At 37.1% G+C, this 12127-nt stretch overlaps 1 non-coding gene across 1 annotated transcript; it reads left to right on the top strand.

Moving 5' to 3' along the window:
* The first annotated feature begins 446 nt into the window (after positions 1–446).
* Positions 447–553, top strand: LOC141675548 (small nucleolar RNA R71). The gene has a single exon (XR_012556195.1). It is a non-coding gene; the product is annotated as a small nucleolar RNA R71 (small nucleolar RNA).
* Positions 554–12127: the final 11574 nt, after the last annotated feature.

Here is a 12127-nt window from a genome sequence, read left to right on the forward strand (position 1 = left end):
TTCCCCCAACTGAAATTTGGATGATTTCTGTTGTTAGGATGATAGGTCGCTGGCACAGGCTGCTGTTGTCGCTGATAATTATTCACATACTGAACAGATTCATTGACAAGAGAACACTGATCCGTAGCATGAGAACCTGTACAAAGCTCACAAACTATAGCTATTTGATTAACTCCATATGTAGCCAGAGAATCAACCTTCATTGATAGCGCTTGGAGCTGGGCTGCAATAGCGGTGGCAGCATCAACTTCCAGAATACCTGCTACCTTGCCTGACGTCATCCTCTGAGTTGGGTTTTGATGCCATTTGCGGCCATCGTCTCTATAAGATTATACGCCTCAGTATAACTTTTAGCCCATAAGGCGCCTCCAGCTGCTGCATCGAGCATGGGCCGAGATTGGGCCCCCAAACCATTATAGAAACCAGTGATCACCATCCAATCCGGCATTCCATGATGTGGACATTTTCTCAACATTTCCTTGTAGCGTTCCCAAGCCTCGCACATAGATTCTGTAGGTTGCTGCGCAAACTGAGTAAGAGCACTCCTCATAGCAGCAGTCTTTGCCATCGGATAAAACTTCACCAGAAACTTTTGTGCAAGATCTTGCCACGTAGTGATGGACCCAGCTGGTTCAGAATGTAACCAGTCTTTAGCCTTGTCCCTCAGTGAGAATGGGAAAAGCCTCAACTTGATAGCCTCATCAGTCACGCCATTATACTTAAAAGTGCTGCAGATCTCGACAAAATTCCTTATGTGCATGTTGGGGTCTTCAGTTGCCGCTCCTCCAAAAGAAACAGAATTCTGCACCATCTGAATAGTGCCTGGCTTGATTTCAAAGGTGTTAGCTTGAATAGCCGGATGAAGGATGCTTGACTGAATGTCATCAATTTTAGGCCGAGAAAAATCCATAAGAGCTGGATCAGCTTGAACAATACGATCTCCCATGTTTACTGGTTCTTTCTGCTCAGTTCCTGAATCCGAATCCTCAAAATCTAACTTCTCCGGAATATCAAGAACTTCGTCTGTCTCCTCAGCTGTATCTAAAGTCCTCTTGCGAGCACGAGAACGAGTTTGCATAAATGCTTGCTAAAGTACCTGAAACACAACCGGAAAAAATAAGTAACTACTATGTCCTAATCACTGAGTCCTAATGACAAATGATGGTAAGTACATAAACTAAACAAATACGCCGAGTCCCCGGCAGCGACGCCAAAAACTTGTTAGGGCGAAATCACGCACTAATATTCACGCAAGTATACGCGTTCGCAAGTAATATAGAATACTTTCTAGTTCATTCCCACAGAGACTCAGACTAAGTTATTGTCTAATTAAACTCACTCACCAATGTATGATTACTTCTCAATGTTAAGATACTAACACTTAAAATTGTTGATTAAATATTAACTATAATTAACTACTTAATTAATCACTTAACTAACACTTCAATTTATCAATAATAAAACACTCATGAGATCACAACTTCATTATTACTTCCTTCTATAGCCATTATTACCTTTAGCATGTGACAATGATGATATTAATCGAATAACACGAAACTGATAAAAGCCAACTTTCATTGTACTAATACCATTCTACCAAGCATCCACAATTAAGATAGAAGTTGAATAGTCATCAATTATGTTGAGTTCCTATATGTCTACAGAAATTGACAACACAACGATTTAAGCACAAGTTATTCCTTTTGATTACATAGGGCAAATAAAACTGTTAGAGTTACCCACTAATCATGCACAACATACATGAACCTATGCTAGCATGGCAAGTTCTAAATCTCAAGATCCACCGTCGCTTCACAAGAGATTAACACCCTATCTTATATGTTCGCGACGCACATAAGACAAATACGCACAACCAATACTAGATATCATACAATCATCACACACTAAAGTATTAAACAATTAACTAAAGAATTCCATAATAAATCCGTTGCAACCCCATGATCACGATTAGCCCATAATAGCACTTATCGTCATCATGGGTTCATATGAAATCATGATACACAAACACAAGAAAATAATAACTAAACTAATTATATTAAAACAGAGTACGTCACAAGAGTAAATAAGTTCAAAGCAAGAAAACTAGCATCCAACGTTACAACGAAACAAGAATCACAAGAAGATATGCTTCCTCTTCGTTGCGGTGTGCTAAATCGGTCTTCTTCCTTATCTCCTTCGCTCCTTGCGTAAAAACACAATCTTCTTCAATCCACACTTATGAAAACGTCTCAAATCTACTTATATAATAGTCCCATAAAACTCAGATTACATAGAAGTGGAAACCAAACAGAAGTAGAAGTCCTGAAATAAATTATCTTTTTCCCCGACCCTGCGCGGCCGCTCAGCATAGCTGAGCAGGCGCTCAGACCTCTACTGGAAAAATTCTGATTTTGCTCCGTTTCTTCGCCGTAATCTGCCCGTTTCTTTCCTCTCGCAATGGTGAACACATGCCAAGGCTTATTCTTGATGATTCCTCCCCCGAAATGCAACTAATACCCTGAAATGCATAAACACTAGAAAAATGCATCAAATACACAAAATACTTGATTTCAAGACACCAATTTAAGCCATTTTAAGACGTTTTAAGTGGTATAAAATGCCACTTATCAGTCGATATCTTTGAGTTCTCTAGTGAATTTTGACTTATCGATATCTCTGAGTTCTCTAGTGGAACTTGACTTATCGATAACTCAGAGTTCTCTAATGAATGTAGACTTGTCGATAACTCTGAGTTCTCTAGTGAAGAAATGACTTGTCGATATCTCCAATTTTCATGTCTTCAATTTGGCTTGTCGATATCTTTCTGAGTTCTCTAGTAGCTTTCCTGACTTCTCGATAAACCATTCTGGAGTTCTCGAATGACTTCGCTATAACATTAAATCTGTGACTTGTAGAGATCTTGACTTAGCATATTTTTCTCCAAACAGATTTATTCAACTCCAAGCTTCTTTAAAATTCTTCGGAGGCAAGATCTTCTTGATCTTCTTCCAGATTAAATCCTTAGGCTTGATACTATTTTAGGAAAGAGACTCCAGTCTGCTCCTTTGCATTTTTATAGACTTTAAGTGTTACAAGTACAAAATACAGATTAAGATAACAATACAACTTCCTTAGGGTTGGCCCCAAGCTTAGCTGATTACCAAAAATAACAGTTCATTAATCTCCTCCTTAGATTAGATGTCTATTTGTCTTGCTTCATACTTTGATCAGGGACACTAATGATATTGTTATCTTCAGTGATCTTTGACATCATCACTTATATATTACACAATCTGCCTCATCCGTCGGGAGAAAATCAGCTTCATCCGTCGAGATACAAAGTGCATCATCTGTCGGAACAATAAGAGAAGCTGAAAGTCAGGATAGATCATCTACATAAAATACCCCTTTCTCAAATCAAAGATTCACAAACTCAGGGGGTTTCTCATAATCAAAACTCAGTCACACATCAAGACAACAATGAGGCCTCTTCATCTAGAGCTAATCTACCTCAACAAAGAAAATGGACTAGAGATCACCCTTTTAAGCTCATCCATCATTGGTGATGCATCATTGAGCCTAGTATGACACCTTATCAAAGTTTCTTTTGGAAAATCACTTCACAAGAGGTACTGTTGATAAAACTTTATTCTTTAGAAATGTTAATGTCTCTAGTATACTTGTTCAAATTTATGTAGATGATATAATATTTGGCTCTACAGATGAAAAACTTTGCAAAAAGTTTGCCAAATTGATGCAAAATAAGTATGAAATGAGCATGATGGGAGAACTAACTTACTTTCTTGGTTTACAAGTTAAGCAAGTTAGTGATGGAATATTCATTAGTCAAAACAAATATATTTATGATCTCTTAAAGAAGTTTGATCTAATGGATTGCACATCTGCAAAAACTCCCATGGCCACTGCAACTAAACTTGAATTAAACACTACTGAAAAGTCTGTGGATATTTCAAGCTATAGGGCATGGTTGGTTCACTTCTGTACTTAATAGCTAGTAGGCCAGATATAATGTTTCCTACCTGTCTTTGTGCTAGATTTCATGCTGATCCTAGAGAATCTCATTTAGTAGCTATTAAGAGAATTTTCAGATATCTCAAGGGAACACCAAAACTTGACATTTGGTACCCTAGAGATTCTGGTTTTGATCTAACTGGTTATTCAGATGCGGATTATGCAGGTTGTAAAATTGATAGAAAAAGTACAACAGAAACCTGTCAATTTCTAGGGAACAAGCTTGTGTCCTGGTTCAGTAAAAAGCAAAATTCAGTTTCTACTTCTACAGCTGAAGCTGAATATATTGATGCTGGCAGTTGCTGTGCACATATTTTGTGGATGAAAAACTAATTGTTGGACTATGGTCTACAAGTGGACAAAATTCCTATTTTCTGTGATAACACAAGTACAATTGCCATCACTGAAAATCCAGTACAACATTCAAGAACAAAGCACATAGACATCAAGTACCACTTCATTAGAGAACATGTGATGAATGGTACTGTGGAACTTCATTTTGTTCCAAGTGAAAAGCAGCTTGCAGATATCTTTATTAAGCCACTTGATGAATCCACCTTTTCTAGGTTGGTAAGTTAGTTAGGTATGCTTAATTATTCTTAAATCATTTCAGATATTTTTGCAAGTCATAATGCATCCAGAAACTTAATTGATTTTTCTGTTTTAGATAAAATTTTGGCTGTCAAAATTTACATCCCGACGGATGCTTTTTATCCATCGAGTTTGATCATCCGTCGGAATAGAATATCTTAATAAAAATCAATTATCTTTCTGGATTATTTTAAACACGACGAATAATTGTTTTATTCTCATCCGCCGAATTATCTCAATCTTAGCCGTTGGAACTCTGGACATTATCCATCAGATATACTTACAATCTGTAAGTATAACACGACGACTAATTGAAAGAATTTTGACAGTTTATTTATTTTAAACGGCTATTTTGGGCAATTTTGATTGGTTACTTTTGATAGTTTATTTCTGAGATAGTATATAAGCAAAATTCATTCTTATTCTATTCTTTTATCATTCTCAAATCAATTACTCTAACTCTCTCTTCTTCAAAGCAAATATTCTCTCTGCAAATTCCCTTACTTTAACAATGTCACCAGTAGTCAAAATCATGTCTTAGTCTGGATTCATCTATGAAAAGAATAACTCCGTAGCTCTTGTGAACAAGGAGATTCCACAATCTGAAGATTTTCACAAAATGATGGACTTTGTGAAGGAATATGCAAACTCATTTATGCTATCCTGGAATCACCCACAATCTACTGTGAAGTTATGGAGGAGATATGGACATCAGCTGTGTACCAGTCTACTGACAAGACCATAACTTTCACTCTTAAATGTAAGCAACTCTGCATTAACGGTGATACAATTCAAGCATGCTTTAAAATTCCTGAAAATACTACTACTGTTCCACACACAGATGCTAATTTAGTTACCATACTTAATTCTATTGGATATGCTCTCCCTACCTCTAAGTTAAGTGAGATTAGGAGGCTAGGTCTTAGAAAAGAGTGGAGTTATTTGTGTGATGTAGTTACCAAAGTATTTTCTGGTAAAGTGAGTAATTATGATTATGTTAATACTGAACATGCTTTATATGCTAGTTACTGATAAATACTTTAATTTCAGTGACATGATCATGTTTGAGTTAGGTTATAAGTTAGTGGAAGTTAATAAAAGAGGTAAAAAGTGTCTATTATGCTAGATTCTTTATGATGCTTGTTAACCATCTTATTGAGAATATTGCTATTGAGAACCCAACCAACAAACTGAATTATTGGGTTCAAGAAAGGAGAATCATTGCAGATCTCAACAGAGCAAGTCACCACAAAGAGGTGCCCCTCTTCTACTTTCCAATCATGGAGGGCCCTCAGGTAGGTGAGGTAAGCACCACTGTCTCCACTATTCCAACCTCACAAATTTCTTTGCCTTTAAGTGTAGCTTTGGCATCTGTGTCAATGACCCAACAGATGCCTACCCAAGCTACCAAAACAAAACCTTCAAAATCCAAAGCAAAGAAAGCCTCCTCTGGTTTCTCTCAAAAGAAACCAGTTGCAAAATCTACCAAATCTAAAGAGGGGAGTCTATAGGGTAGTGAGTTGGGTGAGGGACAGGGTGAAAATCAAAGAAACCCTAAAGATAAGGTTGGTGAGGAAAGTGTACCCAAGCCTAACCACACCACAGTTTCCCAACAAATTGTGGTAGTTAATAAGGAAATTAGCACAATTCTAGCTTCATCCTCCCAAAACGATGTTGTTATTGAAACAAGCTCCCAACCAGGAGCACAGGCCAAGAGGGTAAGGGACACAAGTTCACCTCAAACCTATGCCAGAAAGAAGAAATCTAAAATCCTTGGGGAGGCATAGGGAACACACACAGTGCAAACTGGAGCAAAAGACTCAGTCACTGCACCATCTCAAATTCAGCTTGATGTGGCTCCAATAAATGTGGAGTCGCAACCAAAATTTGTAGTGATAGAAGCACCTCAAACACCAAACTCTCCCACAATTTCTCTGGATGTGGATATGATAAACACATCAATTCCTGATTCCCCTTCTTTAACTCTGTTGGGGAAGCCAAAATCTAGTGCAAGTGAGCATCATCTTTTAGATGATTTGTTGGCTCACTTGCCAATTCTTTCAGGATCTATTGAGACATCGGTGCCCAAATTTTCATCAATCTGCACAGAGTCTACAATAGTTTCCACTCCAAACTCATTCATTTCTTCTATTCCGGTGGATATTGTTCATCTGTCGGCTAGTAATTGTATCCCAACGGATGTGCCTAACAGCAGTCATCCGTCGGCTAGCCTAACTACTATCCCGATGGATGTTCCTCATCTGTCAGTACTCTTTACACAGACTGAAATTTTAACACATTTGTAGATGAGTTAGTAGTTGTGCAATCACTCTTAGTACTGAGGGAAGGGAGTGAAATTACTGAGAGGATGGGTTGCTCCCAGGAAAAAGGAGAGGAAAAGAGTGACCAAATGTAGGCTATTTATTCCAGCCTAGTAAAAGAAAGTGAGAGGAGTTCCACCTTAGAAGGTGAAGGTGAGGGTGTGAGGGTGGTGAGGCAAGGGAAGCCTTGATGCAAGAAAAGAGAGATCATGAGAGAAATACAGGTACAGGAGTTATAAGGATGGACACAATTGCTATTGAGTCAATGAATGTCAGTGATGTAGAAAGGGAGAGGCTATTTCAGCAAGAATATCAAGATGTCATAGATTATATCTCCCTGGATGCTGAGACATTTACTCATCCAGTTCCAGCTTATCAAACTCTAGCTGAACAGGGCAATGAGGAGGCTGAAAAGATGTTTAACTTGATGCATACAACTACTTCATTACAAAGGGCAAAGGATGCAATCACTGCTATGCCATCCACAACTGGCAGTGAGTTTGAACTGGCTGAAGACTCTTTTGGGGATGATTGTGGGGATGATGAGGATAACAGCATGAGCATAGGGGGAGATGCATATATTCCTTCCTGGATGCTAACTAAAGAGTGTTCATATTCACATCTCCAATCCATATTATTAAAGCTTATTCATGACACCCAAATAGCCATTCAAGCATCCACAAGTGCCAGCACTAAAAGGTTATTTACAGCACATCTTGAAGCTCTACAAGTGCACAAGATTCAAGCTCTCCAACACAGTCAAAGTGTGGATGAAATGAAGCAAGAAATTTCTGATGTCAAACAGGATTTTGTAGCAAGGTTGGATGCTATACTTCCTGGAACCACCATGACTGAGATAGCTCAGAAATTAAGGAAAGAATCTGATTTAAATAGAAAGGTTGAGGCCATGGACTCTAGGTTGTCTAATGTGGAGAAGTCAGTGGCCAACATACTTGCAAATAAAGAAGCTCAGACTGCTCTGCTCCAACAGTTGGTGGTTGCACAACTCCCTTCTTCTCAACAACTTAATGCTAACAAAAAGGGGGAGAAAGGTTCATCAAGTGGGGGGGAGAAACAGCTCAACATTCAAGTCAGCAAAGTAATTGTGCCCGTAATTGCTTTTTCTAAGCCACCAGCTATGGACAATATTGATCTCATCAATCTAGCAGCAGCAAAACTGGAATCAAATGACAACCTGACAAAGATTGATGTAACAGCAGTTGAGAAGGAGCTAGATGATAAATGGAAGAAGATTAATGTAGATATTCAAAAGAAATTTTGTCAGATACTGAAACCAGACAAGACTTTTCATCACCACTCACAAGTCAAATAAATCTCTGTGAATGAAATGAGTCTAGGTAGCTTGGAAAAAGGCCAAACCTCATGCATCAAATCTCCAAGAGCCAATCTAATTCTGAAGCCAAAAAGGAACTATTCAAAGTTCTCAGACAAAAACCCTGTGGATCTTATGTTTGAGACACCTAGTCCAGATGAAAAGAAGATGTTGGCAAGTTCAATTGCAATTACAAAGATCCATCTGATTCAGTTTAAAAGAAGAGAATTGCTAAAATTTATAGGAATGGAAAAGAGATCTGTGTGGTGGCTAGACACCCTCTGTTTGTGGAAGCTAAGAAGGAAGAAAAAGAAAGGATCAAGCAAGAAAAGAAGCAGTCTGCTTTAGATGCTAAGAAACTCAAACAAAAGAAGGAGCAAGCTGCTATCTTGGCCAAACTTCAAGTTGTCAAATCTACAACTGAGATTTCTGAAAAACCACATGTGATTACTGAAGCTCAAGATCAACAAATGCAAAATGAACCTACACAGAAAAGAAAGTTCAAATACAAGCTTCACTCCAAAAGAAAATTGGACTTTAGTGATGAGGAAATGGAGGACTACATTCCCAAAAAGACTACAACATCAACTCAAACATCCATGCCATCAGGTGCATGAAGAATTCAAGGTGGATCCAACAAAGAACTTTCATGGTGAGCCTATTATTCCCAAGGATGAGGCAATAGACTGGGAAAGTCTGCCAATTCCTGAATTCAACTTACTTATCTTCAACAAGCCAAAGAAGACAAAGATTAGAGCAACCAAGAAAGTGAAGCCTGTGACTCTTCGATCCAAGACCCTAACCAAATCTCAACCCACAGTCAACAAGGAGAATCTCTTATACATCTGTGACATTAAGGAGTTTTCTGAAATAAACCTCTACTTGGATGAATTGGAAGAAGTAAGAGGGATTGATGCTCACATACATCTTCCTGAAAGGCTGGTGTTCAAGTACAAGGGAGGGAAATAAATCACATGGCCACTTCACAGGATTCTTCAAGAAAGCCAGTCTGTTCTAATAAAAGTCTTCTCATCCTTCAAGAAAAACTTTGGGTTTAATGTAACTGCAAGGAAACTGGTTCTAAAGAAGATAGAAGATCTAAGGAGTAATAAAGCCAATAATGCACTTCCAAGAACTCTAACAATTCCCTTCACAGGAAATAGAGTGCATTTGATGCCTTATTGGCTGATGGAATTCATGGATGATAAGGGAGTTAGAAGATTCTTCAGACTGGATGACCAATTGAGTATCTCTAGCAATGAGACTCAATTGGAAATGCAAGAAATGCTGGATCTATCTGAAGCTGATGAACTTGAATTCCACAGACAACTTCAGAATCAAATAGAAGAAAATAACAGGAAGCTTGGGAAGAAATCCAGACAATCAAGAAAATAGAATTATATGCTCAGACTAGAGGAGCACCTTGATAATGATTGTGAGAACTCTTTGTACATTTTGCTTTGTTCAATTTTCAATAAATAATGTAGCACTTATCAGTTTTATCTATTACTTTTTAATCTGTATTTTTAGGGTGTTTTGTTATCATCAAGTTTCTCTTAATTTATGGTTACAATTCCAGTAGACATAAATTGGGGGAGATTGTTAGGAATATGTTGTGAACTTGATGATAAGTTAAACAAAACACCTTAGTAGATTTAACTTAGTGAAATTTGTAGCTCTCGACGGATGATCTAATATAGTCCCGACGGATGACAACTTGACATCCATCAAGAGTGTATCTTATGTAACAAATAAGTATTGTAGCACATTTCTGCAAATAACATGTTTTAGTGTAATAGATTGTATAGGGTTATCTAAGTCATGTTGACTACTAGATTGATATGCATAATAGGTTGACCAATTATAAATATGAGATGTCTTGTAATTCTATATAAATGAAATAGAGTCAAGTGGCAGATAGATTTCCGACAGATGATCTAAAAGACTCCCGACGGATGATCAACAAAGCTCCCTATGGATAATCATCAAGACTCCTGACGGATGACAAACATAATCCCGACGGATGATCAAATTCAAAATAGTTGTTGATAGTGATAACACAGTCACATGCGTTGGGTGTTTGCAAAAAGGAATGTGGTAGCCTGTTAAGGAGGATTTTGAGAACAAAGAAGCATTACCATTTCCATGCAAATGTGAAGATATTCAAATATGCTGGAATAGAATAGTGAAGTAGCATGGAGTGACTAGATATATTTTGTTTTATTATCTTGTCTTACTGACATGTAAACTTGGTGATATATAAAACAAGTGTAGCACGAATAATTAACTAAGCAAATATATTTTCCAGAGAAACATATCAAGCTGTATTATGTAAGAATTTCTCTGTAGTTTGTTTGTTCAACTTGTAAAGCAGCTGTGAGCTATTCAAAGCTTCACAGAGTTCTCAAACTGATATATATATATATATCTTTGATGGATACATTCATATCCACCAGAAATTTTTAAAACCTGTATTTTATTACTTTGTATTTTGATTTCAATTATCTTTTTATTCTGCACTACTGCAAATCAAACACTGTTATATGTATTAATTTAGAACTGTTTAAAATCTCGAAAAGAAGCAAAAATTACATTCAACCCCCCCCTTCTGTAATTCTTGTTGTATTGTTAGGGAATAACAAATACTCATGAGGAAGATATGCTAACATCTGAACAAATCCTTTACTCTTGAATTCTAGTCTTCCATAATCTTCAAATCCTGAAACTTCTGTATCTAATGGGTCATCACCATCCAATGAACCACCTTCTAAACCCCACTCTGATGTGTCTAGTGAAAAAGTCTTTAAATAAAAGCTCTGTTTCCTCAAAGACTTATCTCAAACAAACAATATGCTCAGTTAGATAAGATTTCAGAAGTCTTTAAGAAAGTCAAGATTAACATTCCTATTTTAGATGCAATTCAACAAGTTCCCACTTATGTTAAATGTCTAAAAGATATGTGTACTCATAAAAGAACCACTCAAGTTCCTAAATTTTTTTTCCTAACCTCTCATGTTAGTTCTATCTTGTCGAATCAAATCTCTATGAAGTATAAGGATCTTGCCTGTCCTATCATTTCTTGTGTCATAGGTAATACCTTCATTGATAAAGGTTTACTCGATTTTGGAGCTAATGTGAATGTTCTTCCATTATCTTTCAATGAAGCCTTGTGTTTATGTGAACTTAAAAAGACTAGTAAGACTCTTCAATTAGCTGACCATTCTGTTAAAACTCCTAAGGGTATAATTGAAGATATGTTGATTAAGATTGGTGATTTTGTCTTTCCCGTTGATTTCGTTGTTCTGAGAAATTAAACCAGTCTAAAATCAAATCCACATCATTTTAGGAAAGCCTTTTCTTGTCAGCTCTAATGCTTTGATTAACTGTAGAAATGGTTCGATGAAACTCACATTTGGAAACATGTCGATAGATCTGAATATCTTTAATGTAAAGAATTAACCTAATGAGCTTTCTGAACAACCCGTATGAGTTAATTTGATAGATGAGGTTGTGTCTTGGTCGGATTTTGAGGATAGTGCAATTGAGTCTTTTCTTGAGAAAGATGTTTTGCGTGAGTGTGAGAGTAATACAAAATTTCATGAGTTAGATAGGAATTTCACTTGTGATGAGATGTTTGAGGAACTGAATGCCATTTGTTTTGAGCATGAAACCCAACCCGAGGATAGTTATTTTGATCCTAAGATCGTTGTTATGACTTCTGTTGGTGAGCCATCCACACTGATCCTATTCGTTCGATTTGGACTCTTAATCAGCCTTTGGTAGTTGATAATGAAACTCATGTTGTTATTTCTAGTAACAAAGTTCATAACCACAAATTTCAAGTTATTAA

This window comes from Apium graveolens, chromosome 7, assembly GCF_009905375.1.
Source record: "Apium graveolens cultivar Ventura chromosome 7, ASM990537v1, whole genome shotgun sequence".
Classification (NCBI taxonomy): domain Eukaryota; kingdom Viridiplantae; phylum Streptophyta; class Magnoliopsida; order Apiales; family Apiaceae; genus Apium; species Apium graveolens.